Source organism: Nymphalis io, chromosome 19, assembly GCF_905147045.1.
Source record: "Nymphalis io chromosome 19, ilAglIoxx1.1, whole genome shotgun sequence".
Classification (NCBI taxonomy): domain Eukaryota; kingdom Metazoa; phylum Arthropoda; class Insecta; order Lepidoptera; family Nymphalidae; genus Nymphalis; species Nymphalis io.
Genome location: NC_065906.1, coordinates 7788690 through 7808682, shown reverse-complemented (window position 1 = coordinate 7808682; position 19993 = coordinate 7788690). Strand labels below are relative to the sequence as shown.

The following is a 19993-nucleotide window of genomic DNA, read 5'->3' as shown; positions in this document are numbered from 1 at the left end:
AAATAACTAAAAACTAAATGCATCTACATCGTATGCAAAACCTCCCTCTACAGAGTACTGACAAACAGCTTATTTAGTCGTAAACACACGTACAATGCATATATTTTAAAACGGAACATGGCTTTATGTACATTGTTCATCGTCCTTGTAACAATTATGCATATATTTAAAAAAAAAAACACCAAAAAAAGGTGCGTGATTTTACTGCAGCGAAAGTACCATAAATTGACTTATAACTGTATTACATCAACTTCTTACACTAAAGCCGTCAAAACGGGTGTATTGATTTAAAATATTAACCGGAATCTTCGAAGTACACTTTTTTTCCCGCCCAGTAACAGCATTTATTTATTATATGCTATCTGTGTGGGTTAGAGTGAATTGGATTGTGTAAAATCGAAATTTATTACATTTTGAAATGTAAAAACATGTTTCAGTTTATTCATTGAAGTCTTGCTTGGTAACAGAAACCAAAGGAATAATCTTTGGCGGAGACTTGCCTTGACTTGACTTGCCGACATTGCCTTATATGAAAAGAAAGTACTTAAAATTTATTTATTTTATGAACAGTTTTTTGAGTAATCGAACATACTACAGCCTACATATAATTAATAGTCTGTGGTGTTGTAATAAATTTGATTTTTCCTGCCAAGAACAATGTTACATTCGCTCTCTGCTTTCTTATCTCATAATTGTGCCCCCGCGCGTCCGTTACACACCCCTCTCAATGCGTGACATGTGACAGGTTATGTGGTTTTTCGAGGCTTCCCTCGATTTTTTAGTAAATGCTTTGCATTGATTTAATGTGTTTGACACAATCCTTGAAAACATAACTATATACATAAATTGTTTAATTTGAATCATCTTTATACCCCCTCTTTAGTTCTTAGCTGCAATGCTTATCTTGGATCTACATTGATTGTTTCCAATTTCAATTTTGGCAATTAAAACCTTTTTAGGTAAAGATTTAATATACATATATATGCTATACGATATACACATTATTATTATACAAATAAAAAAAACTAATTTTCATTTATTAAATGTAGACACATTACATTTAATTATTGACAGTCACAGTAAAATACTACAACCGGTTCGGAAAAGACAATACCATCACCTGAGAAGAACAGGTGAAACGTGGGTGTTTGGCTATGATTAATTGAGTATTCATATTATTTTCGCTGATGCTGTTGTCTATCATTATATCCATTGATCCTTTTTTGCCGAGAGCCGAGTTGGCCCGGTGGTAAGAACGCGTGAATCTTAACCGATGATCGTGGATTCAAGCACGGGCAAGCACCACTGAATTTTCATGTGCTTAATTTGTGATTATAATTCATCTCGTGCTTTACGGCGAAGGAAAACATCATGAGGAAACCTGCATGTGTCTAATTTCACTGAAATTCTGCCACATGTGCATTTCACCAACCCCCGTTGGAGCAGCGTGGTGGAATAAGCTCCAAACCTTCTCCTCAAAAAGAGGAGAGGAGGCCTTTAGCCCAGCAGTGGGACATTCACAGACTGTCCGGTACGGTACGGATCCTTTTTATCACGTCACGTTATTTGAAATTGATCCTGCGCTTAACTTCTAATCGTCTCGGATTTGAGAGTGAGAGAAAGTGAGCTAATATTTTCACTAATCTTTGATATTAACCTTCGTGACCGAATTATTGGTCAAGGAGACATTAATTACATTTGTAATTTATCACACTGCCTATGTGTGTTGGGTTTGTAAGAAAATATGTAAATCCAGAAACTCGTAATTTACTAAGGCCAGCTTAATTCAACTCGAGCTCTGAGCGTAAAGACGTAAATTAGGGTATTATATATTATACGCGTTTTAGTATTCCGGCTATGTTGATACAATCAGATATTTCATAAAATATCTGCACAATTATGCGAAATTATTAAACGTCAAATTCGTATATCAATATATTTAAAAGATTATAATTATGTTGAGATAGTTGTAATAGATACGGAATAGAATAATAAGCTTGTCTGTTAATAAATCTGACATGTATGACAATAGAAAAAGTTCCCAATTATTACATTCCAGAGATGACAAAGTATTTGCCCGGTAGTCTTAATACCAAAATCTCCACACACATAATAATTTAAATAGCATTTCAATCATCAATATCAATATATGCGCAGAAGCAACGACGAACAATATCTGGCGATTTTACATTCCAATCTTTTGTTAGCAGGCGTGGTATGTGCACCTGTTATTATTTGTTCCTTGTATTTCTACTTATAATATTCATGTACTAGGTATCCTTATAACCTAAAGTTCCGGTAATTAAGCTATAGTATAGCTGATTTCCGACGAAACATTCGCTTTAGGTAGTTCGTAGCTATAAAAGTAAACGTATGCCGCGTTTATGGCCAAGTTTTATGCGACTTCGTATAACTTGCATACTACCCGCCGTTCTCATGATTAAACTATGCAATACTGCCAATATAACCTTACTAAATTAAATTTCAGTGGAATCCAAAGATCCGCCTTATGCGAAGCTGTATTTTACACTAACCGACGCTAGAATTTAAGTGGTTTATTTCATGATTGTTACGAGCCATCGTATTTTGATTGGCACTTTCTCGGATAACTTCCTTTTACGATCGGCTAAACCACGTACTAAGCGGGCTTTAAAACCCAAGTCAACATTTTATGCTTGATTAATATTAATTATGTGGTTAGAAGGTTAAGTAAGAGATAAGAATTATAAAATGGATGTTTTCACATTTACAAAAAAAATCGCAGTGTTTTATCATTGAGTTAATTATGAAAACATTATGATGAATGTAAATAGTGTAATATATGTAGGTATATATATTTATGTATGTATGTATGTGTATTTATTCAATCAACAGCCAATCGTTGTCCACTGCTGAACATAGGCCTCTCCCAAGGTGCGCTAAAGCTCCCTGTCCTCCGCCTTCCGCATCCAGTTGGTGCCCGCCATCTTCTTAAGGTCGTCGGTCCACCTGGCTGGAGGGCGCCCTACACCGCGCTTGCCGATTCGCGGTCTCCACTCTAGGACTCGTCTGCTCCAACGGCCATCGGTCCTACAACATACGTGACCAGCCCACTGCCACTTCAGTCTGCTAATTTTGCAAGCTATGTCGGTGACTCCGGTTCTTTTCCGGATAATCTCATTTCTGATCTTATCCTTCAAAGATACTCCGAGCATAGCTCGCTCCATAGCACGCTGAGCGACTTTGAATTTGTGGACTAGTCCCGCAATTAGTGTCCACGTTTCGGCACCGTATGTCATAGCAGGTAAGACGCATTGGTTGAAGACTTTCGTCTTCAAACATTGCGATATAGATGACTTGAGGACTTGACGAAGGTTGCCAAATGCTGCCCATTCCAAGCGAATTCTTCAATCGGCTTCCTTCTCGAAGTTGTTCCTACCGACTTGTATTATCTGTCCTAGGTAGGTATATTCACTAACAACTTCGAGAGGTTTTCCCTTGACGTATATCAGTCCCGGCACGACATGCCTATTGAACATCAACTTGGTCTTGTCCAAGTTTATACCGAGACCGACACACCGGGAAGACTCGCCTAGGCTACGCAGCATTTCGGTGAGTTGTTCCAGCGACTCTGCTATGATGATGTATGTGTATTTATTAGTTTTTTATATATGTATATTTGCACTACCCTTCTCTGTAAATCAAGACTCACTTCGCCTGAGATCGCTACTAGTGATAAGGCCGCATTGGCATGCATTTTTTTAAAAATTGAATGCAATAAAAAAAATTATATGTCTATCTATTTACCTCTACATGCGTACATAATAAATTATCCTATTCAACTTCACACATAAACATACCATCCACAGTTCACAGACACAGATAAATAAGCTTGTAGAAGTTTTTGCGTTTGTAGTGGTGTAATAAACACAGTGACTAAAACGACATAAATCAAATAAGGTTTACACTAGCTATCACGTTAGACGTGTCATTTTTTCTATTATTATTTTACGAGCAAGCACCTCTGATTTGTGTTTACCACCACGCATTGGAGCATCGTGGTTGAGTAAGCTCCTAACCTTCTCCTCTAACAAGCAGTAGGATATTGACATTTTTATTTTTAAATAAGTTTAGGTTTCGATAAAAATAATTCTAATCAACTTCGAAAACGTTATTACATTGAAGCTTGTAAAAAAACAAAACAAACGTAAAGTTATAATCTAACTTGGAATTATAATAATTACATGATTGAAGAAGAGCTTATAACTACAATAAATATATAAAGTGTGTTTATAGTACATTTCAAACATTACCCAGTTTAATTTAAATCAAGGAGCTTGTTATTTAAACACGTAGAATTATTTGAGAAACATCGTCTAATATTGCTAGCGATCGATGAAAACTGGAAACAAGTATATTATGTCATGTTATTGGATACTAATGAGAAACTGTGAAACAATGAATGTTATATTAACACCATCTTATAACTTATTACTAAAATACAAAGTTAATAGAGCGATGTTATATAACCGATATAAACTGTTACCTTCCCGATATAACTGTAGACTCCCGATTTGATATTCGTATTCCTGACAAATAATTCACAGTAGCAGCTTATATAAGACAGTTTGTTAATTATTATTTAGTTACAATTGTTACTATATTCCAATCGAATTAGGTATATATATACAAACTACGATTACATATTCACACATAAAAACGTGATATTATATATATAGCTGAGCTCGTCTGGGTAGGTACCACTCACTCATCAGATATTCTACCGCAAAATAGCAGTGCTTGGTATTGTTGTGCTCCGGTTTGAAGGGTGAGTGGGTCAGTCTAATTACAGGCACAAGGTACGTAACATCTTAGTTCCCAAGGTTGATGGCGCATTGGTGATGTAAGCGATGGTTAACATTTCTTACAATGCCACTGTCTATGGGCGTTGGTGACAATTTATCATCAGGTAGCCCATATGCGCGTTTGCCTTCCTATTCTATAAAAAATATATATTTAGGATTGTATAATTTTATATAATATTATAAAAATACATGAAGTAATATACATATGTGACAAGTTAATAACGACTGACGTTTAAATGAGCTAGTCTTAGTTAATATATTATATTTAAGCTTGGATATTCACTCGGTGCAAGATTACACATATTGCCAAATATCTTTAATTTCTTTTTTTTATATAAATATTAAAAGTAATTATGCAATAAATCGTTTCGTGATTATTAATTTAACAAAAAGAGCTTGTATATTGAGTTGAATAAAATCATTCCTGTGTCAATAATTCAAAGCACAAAAAAAAACATAAAAATTTGGCACCAATTTCATTGACGCATTCACACATTAAGAATAAAGGATGTAATAATGTATTTACATACTAAAATAGCATTTAATAATCACATATTATTTAATGTAACTATTTAACTTCATCCTAATTTATTAACTGTCTGATATTTCTGAATTGAAACTTAAATTTTACAATAGCACATTTTTGTTATATTTACTTATATACATATACAAAACAGAGAAACCTTATTCCGAATATGACGTCATTAATACGATCGAAAGCCGCCTTGTCCAAACTCTTACTTTAAAAAAGAGCAGTACTTGGTATTATTGTGTTCCGGTTTGAAGGGTGAGTGGGCCAGTGTAAATACAGGCACAAGGGACTTAACTTTTTAGTTCCCAAGGTTGTTGGCGCAATGGTGATGGACATAACATCTCAGTTCGCAAGGTTGGTGGCGCATTAGCGATGTAAGCGATCGTTAACATCTCTTACAATGCCAATGTCTATGGGCGTTGGTGACTACTTACCATCAGGTGGCCCATATGCTCGTCCGCCTACCGATACTATAAAGGTCATGATGTTATTGTTTCATATTTCGAATTTAAAATGAAATCTTTTACCTATCTGTTAACACATAACTTGTAAACTATTGAATATTGAACGCGGCGCTCGTAAAGACGAAACGTTAAAAAGTTTCACGCTAAAAGTCATTGAAACTCAAAGGGACCATAAATCGTAACTACGATTTGTTTTATGACATTATATAATTGAATTTATAAGAAAACATTAAGTGTCTTATAACAAAGAAACTATGTAAGTACAATAATACTGAGTTAATATATAAAAATTACTGACTGCCTCATTGGTCTAGTGGCTAGCTTATATGGCTACAGATCCCCAGGTCCTGGATTGGAAACCCAGGAAGGGTCAATGGATTTTATGTGCCAAGTAATTCCTAGTAGCAGACTAGAGTTTGGAAAAAAATTGCATTTGGCAATATATAACTCACTTGTTTCGGAAGTACGTCTTTACGAGATAAGGGTTACGCCTTTGCGTAACCCTTATCTCTCTCATAAAATAGAGTATAGGAAGGAAGTGCACTATTATCTTCTACACAGCAAGGCCACACGTCCGGAATAAAAAAAAATAGTCCAGTCCAGTCTTTCTTTGCTTTGTTGCCTTCACATACAACATATCGCACACAGCTTCGAAAGTGTTATTGTTGTTAAAAATTGTTACTACTGCTGTTCACATCTTATATTACTTACTGGTGGTAGCGCTTTGTGTAAGCTCTTCTGGGTAGGTATCACCCACTCATCAGATATTCTACCGCAAAACAGCAGTACTTGATGTTGTTGGGTTCCGGTTGGAAAGATGAGTGAGCCAGTGTAATTACAGGCACAAGGGACATAAAATCTTAGTTCCCAAGGTTGATTGTGCATTGGCTATGTAAGCGATGGTTGACATTTCTTACAATGCCAATGTCTAAAAGCGTTGGTGACCACGTACCATCAGGTGGCCCATATGCTCGTCCACCTTCCTATTCTATAAAAAAAAAAATATATTATCTTCTGATTTATCATAGATATAGAACTATAGCTTGCGATATATATGTAAAAATAAATGACAAAACACCGATTAAGTGTGAAAGCGCCATTATAAACAGTGAACATAAACGTGAAATGATTTTATTTACTACAGAGTACAAGTTTTCGTCATTTGTTTACGTACATAATAAATACACATATTGATAATATTTGAACATCCTGCAAATATATTTAATTGCTATAAAACGGTCAATAATAATAGTTATTAACATTTACAAATCAGCGCACGCTATTAGTGAACTAATTTCAATAAAATAAATCACAATATTTATTATTATATATCCAATGCGAATTTGCGACGGTAATTCATTTATGTCAACAATAATTACAGATGTTTTCATGTTATCACATAACTCGTAAATATAATTTTGTCTTGTTTAAAAGTAATTTATGATTGGCTAGCCGTATGTTATGACTTGTGAAAATCATTAAATCTTTCGTTAATACACAAGCGAGAATCTATATCTAATATATAAAGCTGATGATTTTGTTTGTTCGAACGTGCTTATCTCAGGAACTAGCAATCTGATTTGAATAAAACTTTTTGCATTAGATGTCCCATTTATTGAAGACGGTAATTGACTATACAATAACACGGTAGTAAACATTTATTGAAGACGGTAATTAACTTTACCGGCAAGCACGAGATGAATTATAAACACAAATTAAGCACATGAAAATTCAGTGGTGCTTGCCCGGGTTCATCGGTTAAGATTCACGCGTTCTAACCACTAAGCCATCTCGACTTATAATTATAATAATTGACTATAATTAGTTGCAATTGGAAGTGTCTCACGCCTTTGCGTTTGTAGTATATAAAGTACCTGGTACAAAAGCACGTACACTTGTAGGATTAGCCCAGCGATTGATGTATATTTTGTCGGTGTCAGATTAAGTTCTCATAAAATTATGAGAGCATGATAAGGTTAATAGTTATCCCGTCAGCGTAGTTAGCTAGTTTTTAATACCACACATGATCGGCTAGGATTAATTTAGTTACGATCTGTGACGAAATAATTTCAACAATCAAGAATTTATATAAATCTACATGCAATGAATATATAACAAAACGCATCTGTATTTTAAGCCATGACACAAATCACTTTTTTTTCTCCATTTGTAATCGCCGTCGCCAAAAGCAAAATGTCATCCGTAAATAAAACAAGACTTGCATTTGCTTATTCTCAAAAGAACGTCTTGACGGAGATGATTGTGTTACAACATATCTACATATATAAATAAAATCGCTCGCTTCGTGTCTGTTCGCGCATCAGTCAAAAACTACCTACGAGAGAAACCGATAGAGGAGCCTTTTTGTAGAGATTTCTTTGGTGATGGAAGCAAGATTACATGAATTTTAGCGCAACATTTATATAGAACGATTAAAATGTTTCTGACGCAAACATATTTATCGATATTTAATTTTAGCTGGCTGCTCTGTGCGATTTCACTCGTGTTATATATTACTGCTCTGCCTTCGACGTTCGTAACGTCATTCTATATAGTTTATATAAGTCCGTAAATGGAATATCTGACATCAAAATATTTTTCAAAACGGACTGATAGATTTGCACGTTATAATATTAGTAAAGATTTATTTCTATTATCTACTATTATAGTTTCCTATGTCTTTTTCTGTACCCCTGACAACTTGCATGCAATTTCCGTTTCAGTAAATGTAATGGTTGGTTGAGAAGTTAAAACGTGAAAGCGTATCATCAAGCAAATAAACAAACAAGCTTTCGCATTTATAATATTAACAACATAGCAACCATTTAAGTTATATCTAGTTTATAATATTTATGAAATTATACAATTGTCAGAAACAATCGATGAACAAAACCAGTGTAACTCGTTTGCCCACAGCGTAGTCACGATATATGAGAAAAGTTTTAATGTCACCGCGAATATTATAACGAATGATCTTCACTTTGAAAAAAAATTAATAGTCTAATTTCAAATTCCATTAACGTAATTGGTTCGATTTTTGAAAATTTGACAAATGTCAGTCTTCATAGATCCTCAGGTTCTCGGTTTTTAATTTTTATTTGTATGCTTATTATGTTTGTATATAATCAGAGTAATATTATAAATTCGAAAGGAACTGTGTCTATGTTTTCATTACGATTACATAACAATAACTTTTTTTAATTAAGTACATGAATATTATTTGTAATGAAGAGATTGGGAATTAGATTATTGTAACCGCATTGTCACCAATTTTTTCAACTAAGTTATCAAGTTTTAAATGAAGTGTACAATTAATTACATTATTGGAACAAAAACTCATGATAACATTAGTCTCTTTTTACACTTTTTAATAATAAGAAGTGACAAATCATGAACTCATTCACATAAGATATGCTAATAATGCAGCCACTGAACAGCCTTAAATGAGAATTAAAAAATCTCTTAAAAATAATATAGATAGATTCGTCACAGGAAAAAAACAAGTTAAATTAAATTCATCCATCCGTTAACAGATAACGTTTTTTTTTTTTACAATATAAATAGGCAGAGGGTCAAATGTCCACCTGATGGTAAGTAATCACCATCGCATTGTAAGAAATATTAACCGTTCCTTACATCGCCAATGAGCATCCAACAACCTTGGGAACTAAGATTACGTCCCTTGTGCCTGTATTTACAAGGTCTCACTTAGCCTTCAAACCGGAACACAACAATACTAAATGTTGCTCTTTGGTTGTAAAATTTTTACATACACCATCACCGCAAACAACTCTCAAAAAAGTATTACTACATAAAGAAATAATTAAACAAGGCAACTACGAAAAAATAAAAAATAAATTATCACGATTCTAAAAAAATATTGAGCAGTTTTTAATGATATCAAATTCACTCATAATGTCATTGCCCCAACCGTGGCGCAAGTTTTGAATACATTTACGCAAAAGAAGAAGGCAGAGCCCGACTTGGAGTTATCATATTACATTATATGATAATATTTACGTAAAAATACACAAAATTCTCAAAATTGATGAAAAATACACAAAATACTCAAAATTGATTTCTCAATCGAGCTCGGCTGACCAAATGTTTTATAATTTCGTATTACAATTTCACAATGGCGATCCATAATAGATATGACGCCACCAACAACAGGCTGACTGAATACCATCCTACATATCCAGAATCTGACACACAAAGACAAACAAAAATTACCAAAGTCAACATGATAGAAAGATATCCCAAAAATAAGAGATAAGTAAGACAAATAACATTGAAGTCAATTCATGGAGAAGAAGAAGGATCGAACGTCTTAGTCCCTCTTTTATTGAATTAAAGTGACTTTAATTCAGGTTGGTGATAGTCTATATTTAAAAAAAAAACTGTTCATCTCCGTGTAAGTCCATACGTCCCTTTTTTCGCCATAATTTACATCGGTTTTGGGTTAATGAAATGAATTTCAAAATTGCCTTGTAATATCTGTAAAACATTTCGAGGTTGAGCCGACTTAAAACATATGGACTTGTTGCGGGTTGCCATGCAACCTTAATAATAATATAAAAATACACTCGATTATATTCGTAACGAGCAACGTACTGCGTTTCAATTTTACATTAATTGTCCCCATCCTTATTGGACTGTAAAAAAAGGTTATATAAATATCTAAAAACAGATTATACATAAAAAAGTTGACCTTCAACTTAAAACCTGTCATTATATTTAAGAATTTTGACATTTAAAAAAAAATAGTTAACACTTTTCGATTAGCTAATATCAAGTTACGGGTATAACGTTACGCGTTATTTCCCGGTTGAGTGCGGCCCAGACTCAGGACGGGTTGGCAACAATGTTGCAACGATAGTAATTGTCTTATTGCTTTTTTACCGGTAAGCCGGTCTGATATGGTGCTACCGCGGTACATTGGCCCCTTGACCGATATTATGTCAACGCGGCCGATATCACGATAAATACTTGATAAATGTTTGACTTTTTTTTTCAATGTCGAAACTGTCAGAACAAAAACGATTCAGTTATTAATCGGTACAACACTTCGACCGAATAATTGATCGAAGATATCGTTTCAATAAAAATTTCGGTCAAATTACCGGTTAATATACAGAAAGTACCGATAAAATTAAAGTTAATTTTATCGCTAATCGATAACATTTCTCTGTATTGAAAATATATATATTTTTTTAATTTAATTGGCTTATATATTCAGATAACATCAATGTAAAAATGTTTAATGTATGTACCTTTAATTATAATATTGTGTAAAATGTCACATGGATACCAGTTCTTGGCGGTTCTATTAAGATGTCATTGAGGTGCCGTAACGAATTTTGTATAAAACTCACGCGTACACACGTAGATCGGGTTGAAGTTAAATTCGATATATACGTACTTATAGTATACAAGCTGACCCGACTTAATACATTATGAAATTAAATATATATTGAATAAAATATATCGAGAGATATTGTGTAAACTCTAGGTAAGAACCATCATTAATGACCTCACAATAACAAAAAAAATCGTCATAATTCAAGCCGTTTAGGAAGTGAAGAATCACGAACACACGCACGCCGTATTTTTTATATGAAAAAATATTTATAGTACTTTCCGAAACAAAACAGTGAACACTGCAACTTATGAATTGCTCAAAATCTTTAAATGATTTGCACTGTTTTTTTAATTAAAAACCTAAGTTAATACTTTACTTCCGACCCTGACTCTGCAAGGGTAAAATTTAGAGTTTTATTCTGTATTTTTTTTTAAATCATGACATTTATAAACAAATTTATAATTCAATCTTCAGTGCTATTCTGTCAAAACACACTTCATTACTAACCCATGAAATGTTAACAACCGACTTATGGTGATATACTATTTTGATCCGTGTATTCTTCAAATGTTATAATTATTATGGTCAATGTCGCATATCGCTTTCTGACATTTCACGACCGTTTAATGCGGTGAGTTTCGAATTTTTTCTTACAAAATAAAGCCAAGCAATTTATCATCCACCCGTAATCTCACAGTAAGCAACAATTCTTTCATCCTTGTAAAATCTCTTGAGCTGGTGGTCCAAATTACAAAGCGTCAACGATTTTTTTTTAATTTATAATTTATTTTGACAAGGAGTTATGACTATATGCCAAATATATTGAACTAAGGGTATGTTTTACTATTTCTCGTTATATTTAAACAAATGGTTTCCGTATACAATGGATGCATGCTATCGCGAACTTTCGGTAAATATTTTGGTAAGATCAGACATTAAAATGTTTCTTGTATCTGTTTTAGCGTTCATTTGGAAATACAATTTTATTTTCAACTACATTGATAAACATGTTTTATGTCCAATGTCCGTTCTGAAACTATAACTATTAAAACAATGTGAAAGTTGCATAACAATCGGCTCAGTATCTGCTCTTTATGTGATAAAAGGTTGGTTATAAACGTACTTTTATATCGATATTTTGCAAGTTAATTAATAGTGAAGCGACATCGTGCACCGGTTCGAAACACAATACTCGTTTTTTGCTCCTTAACAAATATTTATCTAGATATACTAATAAATGTGAAGAAAAGAACAACAATGAATTTCATTTTCTTTTATTTATATATTCTGAAAGTCAAGTTGACTTTCAGAATAGGCTATATTATATATATTTCAGAATATATATATATATTTATATATTATATATATATATTTCAGAATAGGCAAGGCTAACTTCACGATATTACATATTTATATATTATATAATAAATCGAATATAAATGGACATGTTTGATCTATTAATAGTTTCGATTTCGATTTTATATTTTCTTACATCAACCTGTCAAGGTTTACTGCTGTATAACTATATTGTCTTCCCCGATTGACGTCATTTCATCTGGTCCCCTAAACCAGAAGGCTTACCGCTGTCTTCTGCCTTTAGTGAAGCGGTTCGGGGCGTTCTTTTTAAAATTTACATAACATTTTTAAATTAAAGTCATTCGATCTAATGTGACGTTTTCATTCAATCTTCGTTTTTTGCGTTTGAATAATGAAATATATCACAATATTATTGCTCAATGAATATGACTGTCGTATTATTATTATTAACATTCAGTTTTTTTTATCTCAAGCAGTGAAAAGTAGTAACAGGAAATCCGACGTATTGATTTTATTATTTAATTTATTCAAAGTTGTCAATGAGTACTTACAAATAATTTAGAAATGATATGGAAGGGACTGACTCTTTTAAAAGAGTTCACCTAGTTCTAGAACCAAAGTTTCATTACTATTAATTGTAGAACAAAATATATTTATTAAAAATTATATATGTTTATTATCTAACAGATTACGTAAACTATTTTTAAAGTTTTCCTTTATCTATATTTCCAGATGGCGCACCGCTCTGCCGATCCCCCATCGACCTCGACGAGGTCCCCATCAACAACATCAAGGAGCGGCATCGAATAAGTGCGGGATCGATTCCCGAGTGGGACACTTTTGTGTGAATTTGGACTACCATTAGTGTTTAGATCTGTATAGACGTCATTTATTAACGTGTGCTGGTGACACCGTAGAGAGTACCTTATCGTAACGTTTTTAGGCCTTATTTTATAATTAAACTGGCTAATGTTTAAAACGCTGAGCGTTAAATATTCTTTGTCGTTAGCGGCTTGGTCCAAGTGATGAATAAGTCTAAAATAATTTTTAATTTCTGAACAATTTATCTTAAATTCATACGGTCCAGTGATCTTTAAGTGATACAACATATTTTTAAATAGCTCATCGGTTTAATATAAGTATATTATGTAACATTACGTAAGTGTTGTTTTGTCAAATAATGATAAATAATTACAAAATTTTGCGCATGTTTTGTACAAATTTAAGTTCATTCGGTAATGATCGAAATGTGTTAAAATATTTGTATTGAAGAGTTCTAACTGTCTAGTTATAGATTCTTTTCAAGATTTGATTTATTAGATTATTTATAAATGTGATAATTTTCCAAATGAACGCTTTTTATAATTCATATATATTACATTTTATAAATCTTTCACATGTTCTTTGCTAAGCTGTGAGAAACAAACTCGACGATACTCGACGTCAAAATCGATATATCGGAAAGTGATTTATAATGATGACGACGCCTTTGAATATCGCGTTTGATCGAAATTTAACCATTTCAACTATATTCATATAAGTTTTTGTTCACATATGACTCACGACCATTCAAATATACCTACATTTTTATATATGGCGGTAGTCTTATAAAATAACTACCAAATTTATCGAGTCGAGCATCGAATATCGAATTTGTGTCATACAAAACAAATTTATAGTAAAACACGTTGTTTTAGCGTTTTAAAACGCCCCGTGATATTAAGTTCTTTCAAAGATATTTAATATTAGATATTCTATATTTAATAATGTGATATTTCTGTTTTTTCTACTTAATATATGAAAAATCATAAAATATACTTTTACCATTTAGTACGGCGATATAAGACAACATTTTTTGAATTTACTTTTGCATTGCAACGATGAACAGACACGATAAAAGTTTCCCAAGCTGTAGATAACGCTCCTAATGTATGGTTACGTTCAAACATTATCAATTTCAACCTGATAGATTTCAAATATTAATAAGACGTGTTCAGGAGGTATCCACCATTCGTGATATGTAAAATAATTACATATATAATTTGATGTTCCCGCGATGGTTGCGCAGGGCGGAGCGTTCCCGATACCGCCCTTCTGAATCGAATTACAGTCATTGCTGTATGCAGTAGATTCTATCAGGGTTGCCAGTAATGACCGCTAAACAATTCATCGCTCTACCTTACAAAATGTATAATATAACGTTTTCCGTTGAGTAATTTCTCAGTTAATTTTTTTTATTCGCAATGCTTCAAATAATAAAGTATATTTTCATATTACTAAATATTTATATGATTAGCGCGTGAAACTATACCGTTGAGTAATGAAAGAAGTTGTATTTAATGAATAAAACATATGAAATCGTCATAAATATCGTTTGAACCAATAACTGACAATCCTTTTTTTTCGCTTGAAAAACGCCTTACGCGTTTCCTCCACGGGAACAGTGGGGTGGTATGTGGGGCTCGCCGGTGTCCAAGGCACCGAGTGCGCCCCGAACATCGGAATACCCACTAAAAAACCAGCGGTACCCTTTCCGTCTTAACGCCACGGGATCGCTTTCGCATGATACCGTGAAGCTCAAATAACTGACAACCCTGAATTTATACGTAGTAACCTTACTGAGTGATTACTTATAATTTGAACAAACACCGGTCATTACCACGGGCATCGTACACGCCCTGATTACCTTTGATTCTCTATGCTATTTCACATAATTCCCATTGGCTATACAGCATGTATGAGAACGTATCGAATCCTTTTTACCGAGTGAAGTGCAATGTGAAATTATATCATAAATTATATTTTGTCTCTTTCATATTGCTGATATTAGAATGAGTTGAAACGTTGGACTATGTTTCAATAACCCTCTACTTAAATTTCTACATATGTGTTATCCGCTTTCATGATTATTTTGTACTCTTATGTCACATTTTTAGTGCCTTCTTTTATCAAGCACGGACTCTTTACTTAAAAGTCATCATAATAAAAAGTAGATAAATATATACTTAAAGTTTTCACATACTTAAATTATTTTTTAATTTCTAACTTCTTACGTTGAATTTATATATTAAAATCTCATTGTTTATATAGAATAAAGTAGAAGGCGTCCCATTTGAAAAAAATGTTAAAATTTATTCCATCCAAAATTCTTCTAATATCGCGTCCAAAGCAATTCCATTTTTCAAAATTAATTGTATTGAATAAATATTGTGATTCGGTTCAAATGATCTCAGTTTAATATAAAGATAAATAAGTGAGCTACATAAAAAAGTGTAGAGGTATAGTTTAAATTTCTTATTTTATATAAAAATATCGAGAGTACATACTAATTTGTTTGATTTTTTAATATTACAGTGTGTGTATCCGTAACAGATTAAGCTGCTAATAGTCTTTTTTAATGAAACTTTACGTCAATGAAGCTAAAATAATAGCAATTTTTTAATCTATTTACAAATTGGGCTTACGCTAGAGTACCCAGAACACCTTACATCAAATTACACTCAATAAAGTCTTAAAATTATTTTACGTCTTCTTACGAATATTATAAATATGAAAGTGTGTTTATCCTTTTATTATCTGTGAGTACTTGTACAGATTCTAATAGCATTTTGAGATGGAAGTTGATGCTAAAATATGACTAGAAAATACAAATACAGCTATTAAAAAAATAACAATTCTAAATTTAAAATGAGTATTTGTTCAAAATAATGACGACAGTGACTTATATAATTTTTTGTGGTTAAATATATAATTATATATATTTAACCACAAAAAATACATTAAAATTATTTCTTTAACAGTGTCATATGTCCTAATACAATAAAGAAGCATTACAACTTTTTTAATAATAAAAATTAGACAGCAGCTCAACTGGTACGGATCCTATGTGATGTATTGTAGCTAGTCAATACGAACTCTGAATTTTTCGAATTCAAAATATATTAAGATAAATTTAATCCGACTTTATGGCCAGTGATATTTTTTAAAAGAAATATTTATGTCTACATGCCAACTTATCACTGTAATCTTGCATCACATTTTTCTTAGATTTAAAATCAATCATCCAGCTGATACATTTATGTCAAATGTTAAAAAAATTCGTCCTAAGTCAAACGGCCATCTTTAAAAATAAAAAGTAATTTTTGTATTCTCTAATAATAATCTCTGATTAAAACTTTGTAAGTTTGTTTGACATATTATACGTCATTAACATATAAAATATTAAAATATTATACATAATTATTGTGAATAAATTATGAAACATTTGATTAGACTATAGAAATACATAGAAGTGCAATAATTGTAAATCAATAGGGAGTACTATCTCTACACACAATATAAACAATTACAAAAAAAATATTTGATACAGTATAAGAGAAGTCTTTTATTTGAAATGACGTATTGAGAAACGTATAAGTATGTGACTCTTTTTAACATACTTCAGTAGAAGTTCTCCATATCTCTCAAGTAAAAAAATACAGATAATAAAATTATAGTATACTATATCTAGAGGTAAAATGTAAACCGAGTGACTATTATAAACTAAAATATGCTTGCATAGTTATTTGAGAATATTAAAAAAATCGCTTTAATTAAATGTAGATTATTTCATGTGTCTTAATTACTGTAATCATACTTAACATGGCATAATGATTTGCTGTTTGAGTTGTATATACTTTTATAGATACGAAACATGTACACAAATGTATGCGTCCAAATTTGTAAACATTTTCATGTTTAATTAAGTATTAAAATCCAGACAAAAATTTAGAATATATTTATAGAATCCGTAACCATTTCATTGCAATGTAAAGCTTCTGAGCACTATAATATTGTATATCTAAATCGCTGTTATACAAAGTGTAAACAAAATCATACACTAGTTAAAACTTAAATATCGATAAAAATTGATAATATTAATATTAACTTTAGTAAAAAAATTATCTTAATTACGTTTGTCCAAGTTTGTTTACACTTTGTACGGTTTGTGCGGCTGTAAAGCTTGTCACGGCTGAAAAAAAATTCTGAAAAAAATGAGGCCTGAATGCTATATTAGAAAACGAAATATTTAAAATTTTTTCGCTATGATAAATCTAGATGCGTGTGAAGCGTGTTTGCTAGACGCGCGAAAATAATGTATATATCGCACTTTCTCCTCATTTTTATAGATTAAAAATTATAGACTCTTTCAATTATAAATATCTATGAAATATATATAATGCAAACAAAGCTTAATGAATATGTAGAAATGTTTCTTTGAACAATTCAACAATACTTACTTCACTGTATACAACTATAATATTCTTAATAAAGTGCAATGTAATTTCTCATTTGTATAAAAACAGTCTCTTATGTCAAGGTGTATAGAAATTGTATAAATTTTAAATCGTGTCCCTAGGTTTAATTGTAAATTTGAATGAATCCTAATATTTGTTAAGATATTAACATTAAGTAGATAAATAGCCTTCAAGCAGTCTTTATTTATAATCATTGTCTTAAATGTAAGCCTAACTACATCCGCCCATCAAATACATCACAATCAACATTATTATTCCTTATATTGATATTAAAATATTAATTATCGTCCATTTAAATCCTTTTTTATCCCTTCTCAAAGAAATAAGATTAAATAAAATTATTCTTGTTATCAAGGTTAACATGACATTCGAGTTTTTCATGTAATTTAGATTTGATATATTTTATTAGAAGACAAAATCACTGAAATTTAATTTTATATTTACATTTCGTCCACATTTTAGGGTGCTCAAGTCACAAAATTCCCACTAAAATGTTCTTTAACTTAAAAGTCCTTCCATTTACATAAGATATTATTCTTAGCGACATAATTATTGTATTTTCAACAGTCATTTTAACTAACAAATCTAATTATGTATAGTATGTAAGTAACATAGGATTTTAATCACATTTCTGTTGAATGTCTGGTCCATACGAACACAGATGGAAGACAATTCAACTCATCTTTGCGTGTACGTCATTGCGCTTGTCAAGTTGACAGCCAATTTGAGTTATGGTGGCAAAACATTTTTTCACTGTTGTCGTGGCTTTCCTTAAATTTGCTCCATTATTTAAATTAGCTTGTAACCAATTATCCGGTATGACAAAACCAGATACATAAATGTATAAAGTTTTAACTCAGTAGGATGAACACTCTAGGACCTTAGCTTCAGACCTAAATTATAATTAAAATGTTTTTGACTACAATAAAATATGATAATACAAAATTGATTAAAAATCTATGTGTCTAGTTCTAACATATGTATAGTTTATATATCTAATATATTGATGTAGGTATTTGAAACCAATCCAACATATTATATGAAAATGTGTTACCAGAAACTTTGTCTGAACTTGAGTGTAATGACGTCATAGCAAATTGGAGCATAGGTATTTACGATTGTTATAAACATTTTTTTTATACAAATGTTTTTTTTATAAACTTAACGCAATATTATAAATTTCATTTATACATTATTTATTAATGTATAGATACATAATATATATATGATACCTATGTTCCTGATATTTTTATTAACATTTTGTCACATGTACAATAATATATTTTTCAACGAATAACATTAAGTTTTTTAGTAATGATCATTGTACTGTACAAGTTTACTTTATTATTGTAAAACTCTTATTTGTTGTATTTATAGATGAAGAGGTTTGAGGATTTTATTTAATTATATAAAACTGATATTTATAAATTACTTCTTGTCAAATAAACGATTTTAACGATCGTTTTTCGTGGTTTTTTTTGTTCCTTTATACAGAAAATACATCATCAACATCTTCATCAGCCAGCGAGTCTATATGTGCCTATGTCCAGAAGTGGATTGCACACAGACACATAGATAGACATAGATCCACTTTCCCAAGATATACCAAAGCTCCCGTTTACCGCCATCCACATTTTGTCGGATCTGAATGTATTTATTTATTACCCACAAAGTTAAAAGTACCACATTATTTTAAATACATACTAAAATATTACTATTAATTAACCTTTCGAAAAGAAATGTTATTAAAAAAATATTTGTTTATCTGTAGTAAATACAAATATATTCGCGAAAGAAGTAAAAAAAAAGATTATAATCATGCATTTATTTTGAAGTAGACAGAGAATATTCGGTTGCATAATACATTTTTTTAATACGTTCGGTATATCTGTTAGACTAACGAAGAACAGTAAATACAAAACTTTGCAGTTTGTGGTTCGTTGGAGGTCATTTTAAAAGTGGCAATAGATTTTCTGTCCACGGCAACAAATCTCAAGAGATTAGCCAACTACGCAGGGCATATTATGTGCAAAAATGTGTGTGCAAACACAGGTGCACTCTCTATTCCCTCACTATCATAATCCGATGGGACGGCAACCCGAAACGACCGGAAAGAGTTCAGGCTCAGGACGGCTTTACTTTCCGAGGCACAGGAGTGTACACACTTCCAACTTCCA

At 31.8% G+C, this 19993-nt stretch overlaps 1 protein-coding gene across 4 annotated transcripts in view; it reads left to right on the top strand.

Annotated features, from left to right (window-relative positions):
• Positions 1-19280, top strand: part of LOC126776013 (protein doublesex) — a 179552-nt gene extending 160272 nt beyond the window's left edge. For all 4 annotated transcript variants that reach the window (XR_007669925.1, XR_007669924.1, XR_007669926.1 and 1 more), the window contains one exon: positions 13252-19280. The gene's annotated coding sequence lies outside the window, so the exon portion shown is untranslated. The remainder of the gene's footprint in view (positions 1-13251) is intronic.
• The last annotated feature ends 713 nt before the right edge of the window (positions 19281-19993 follow it).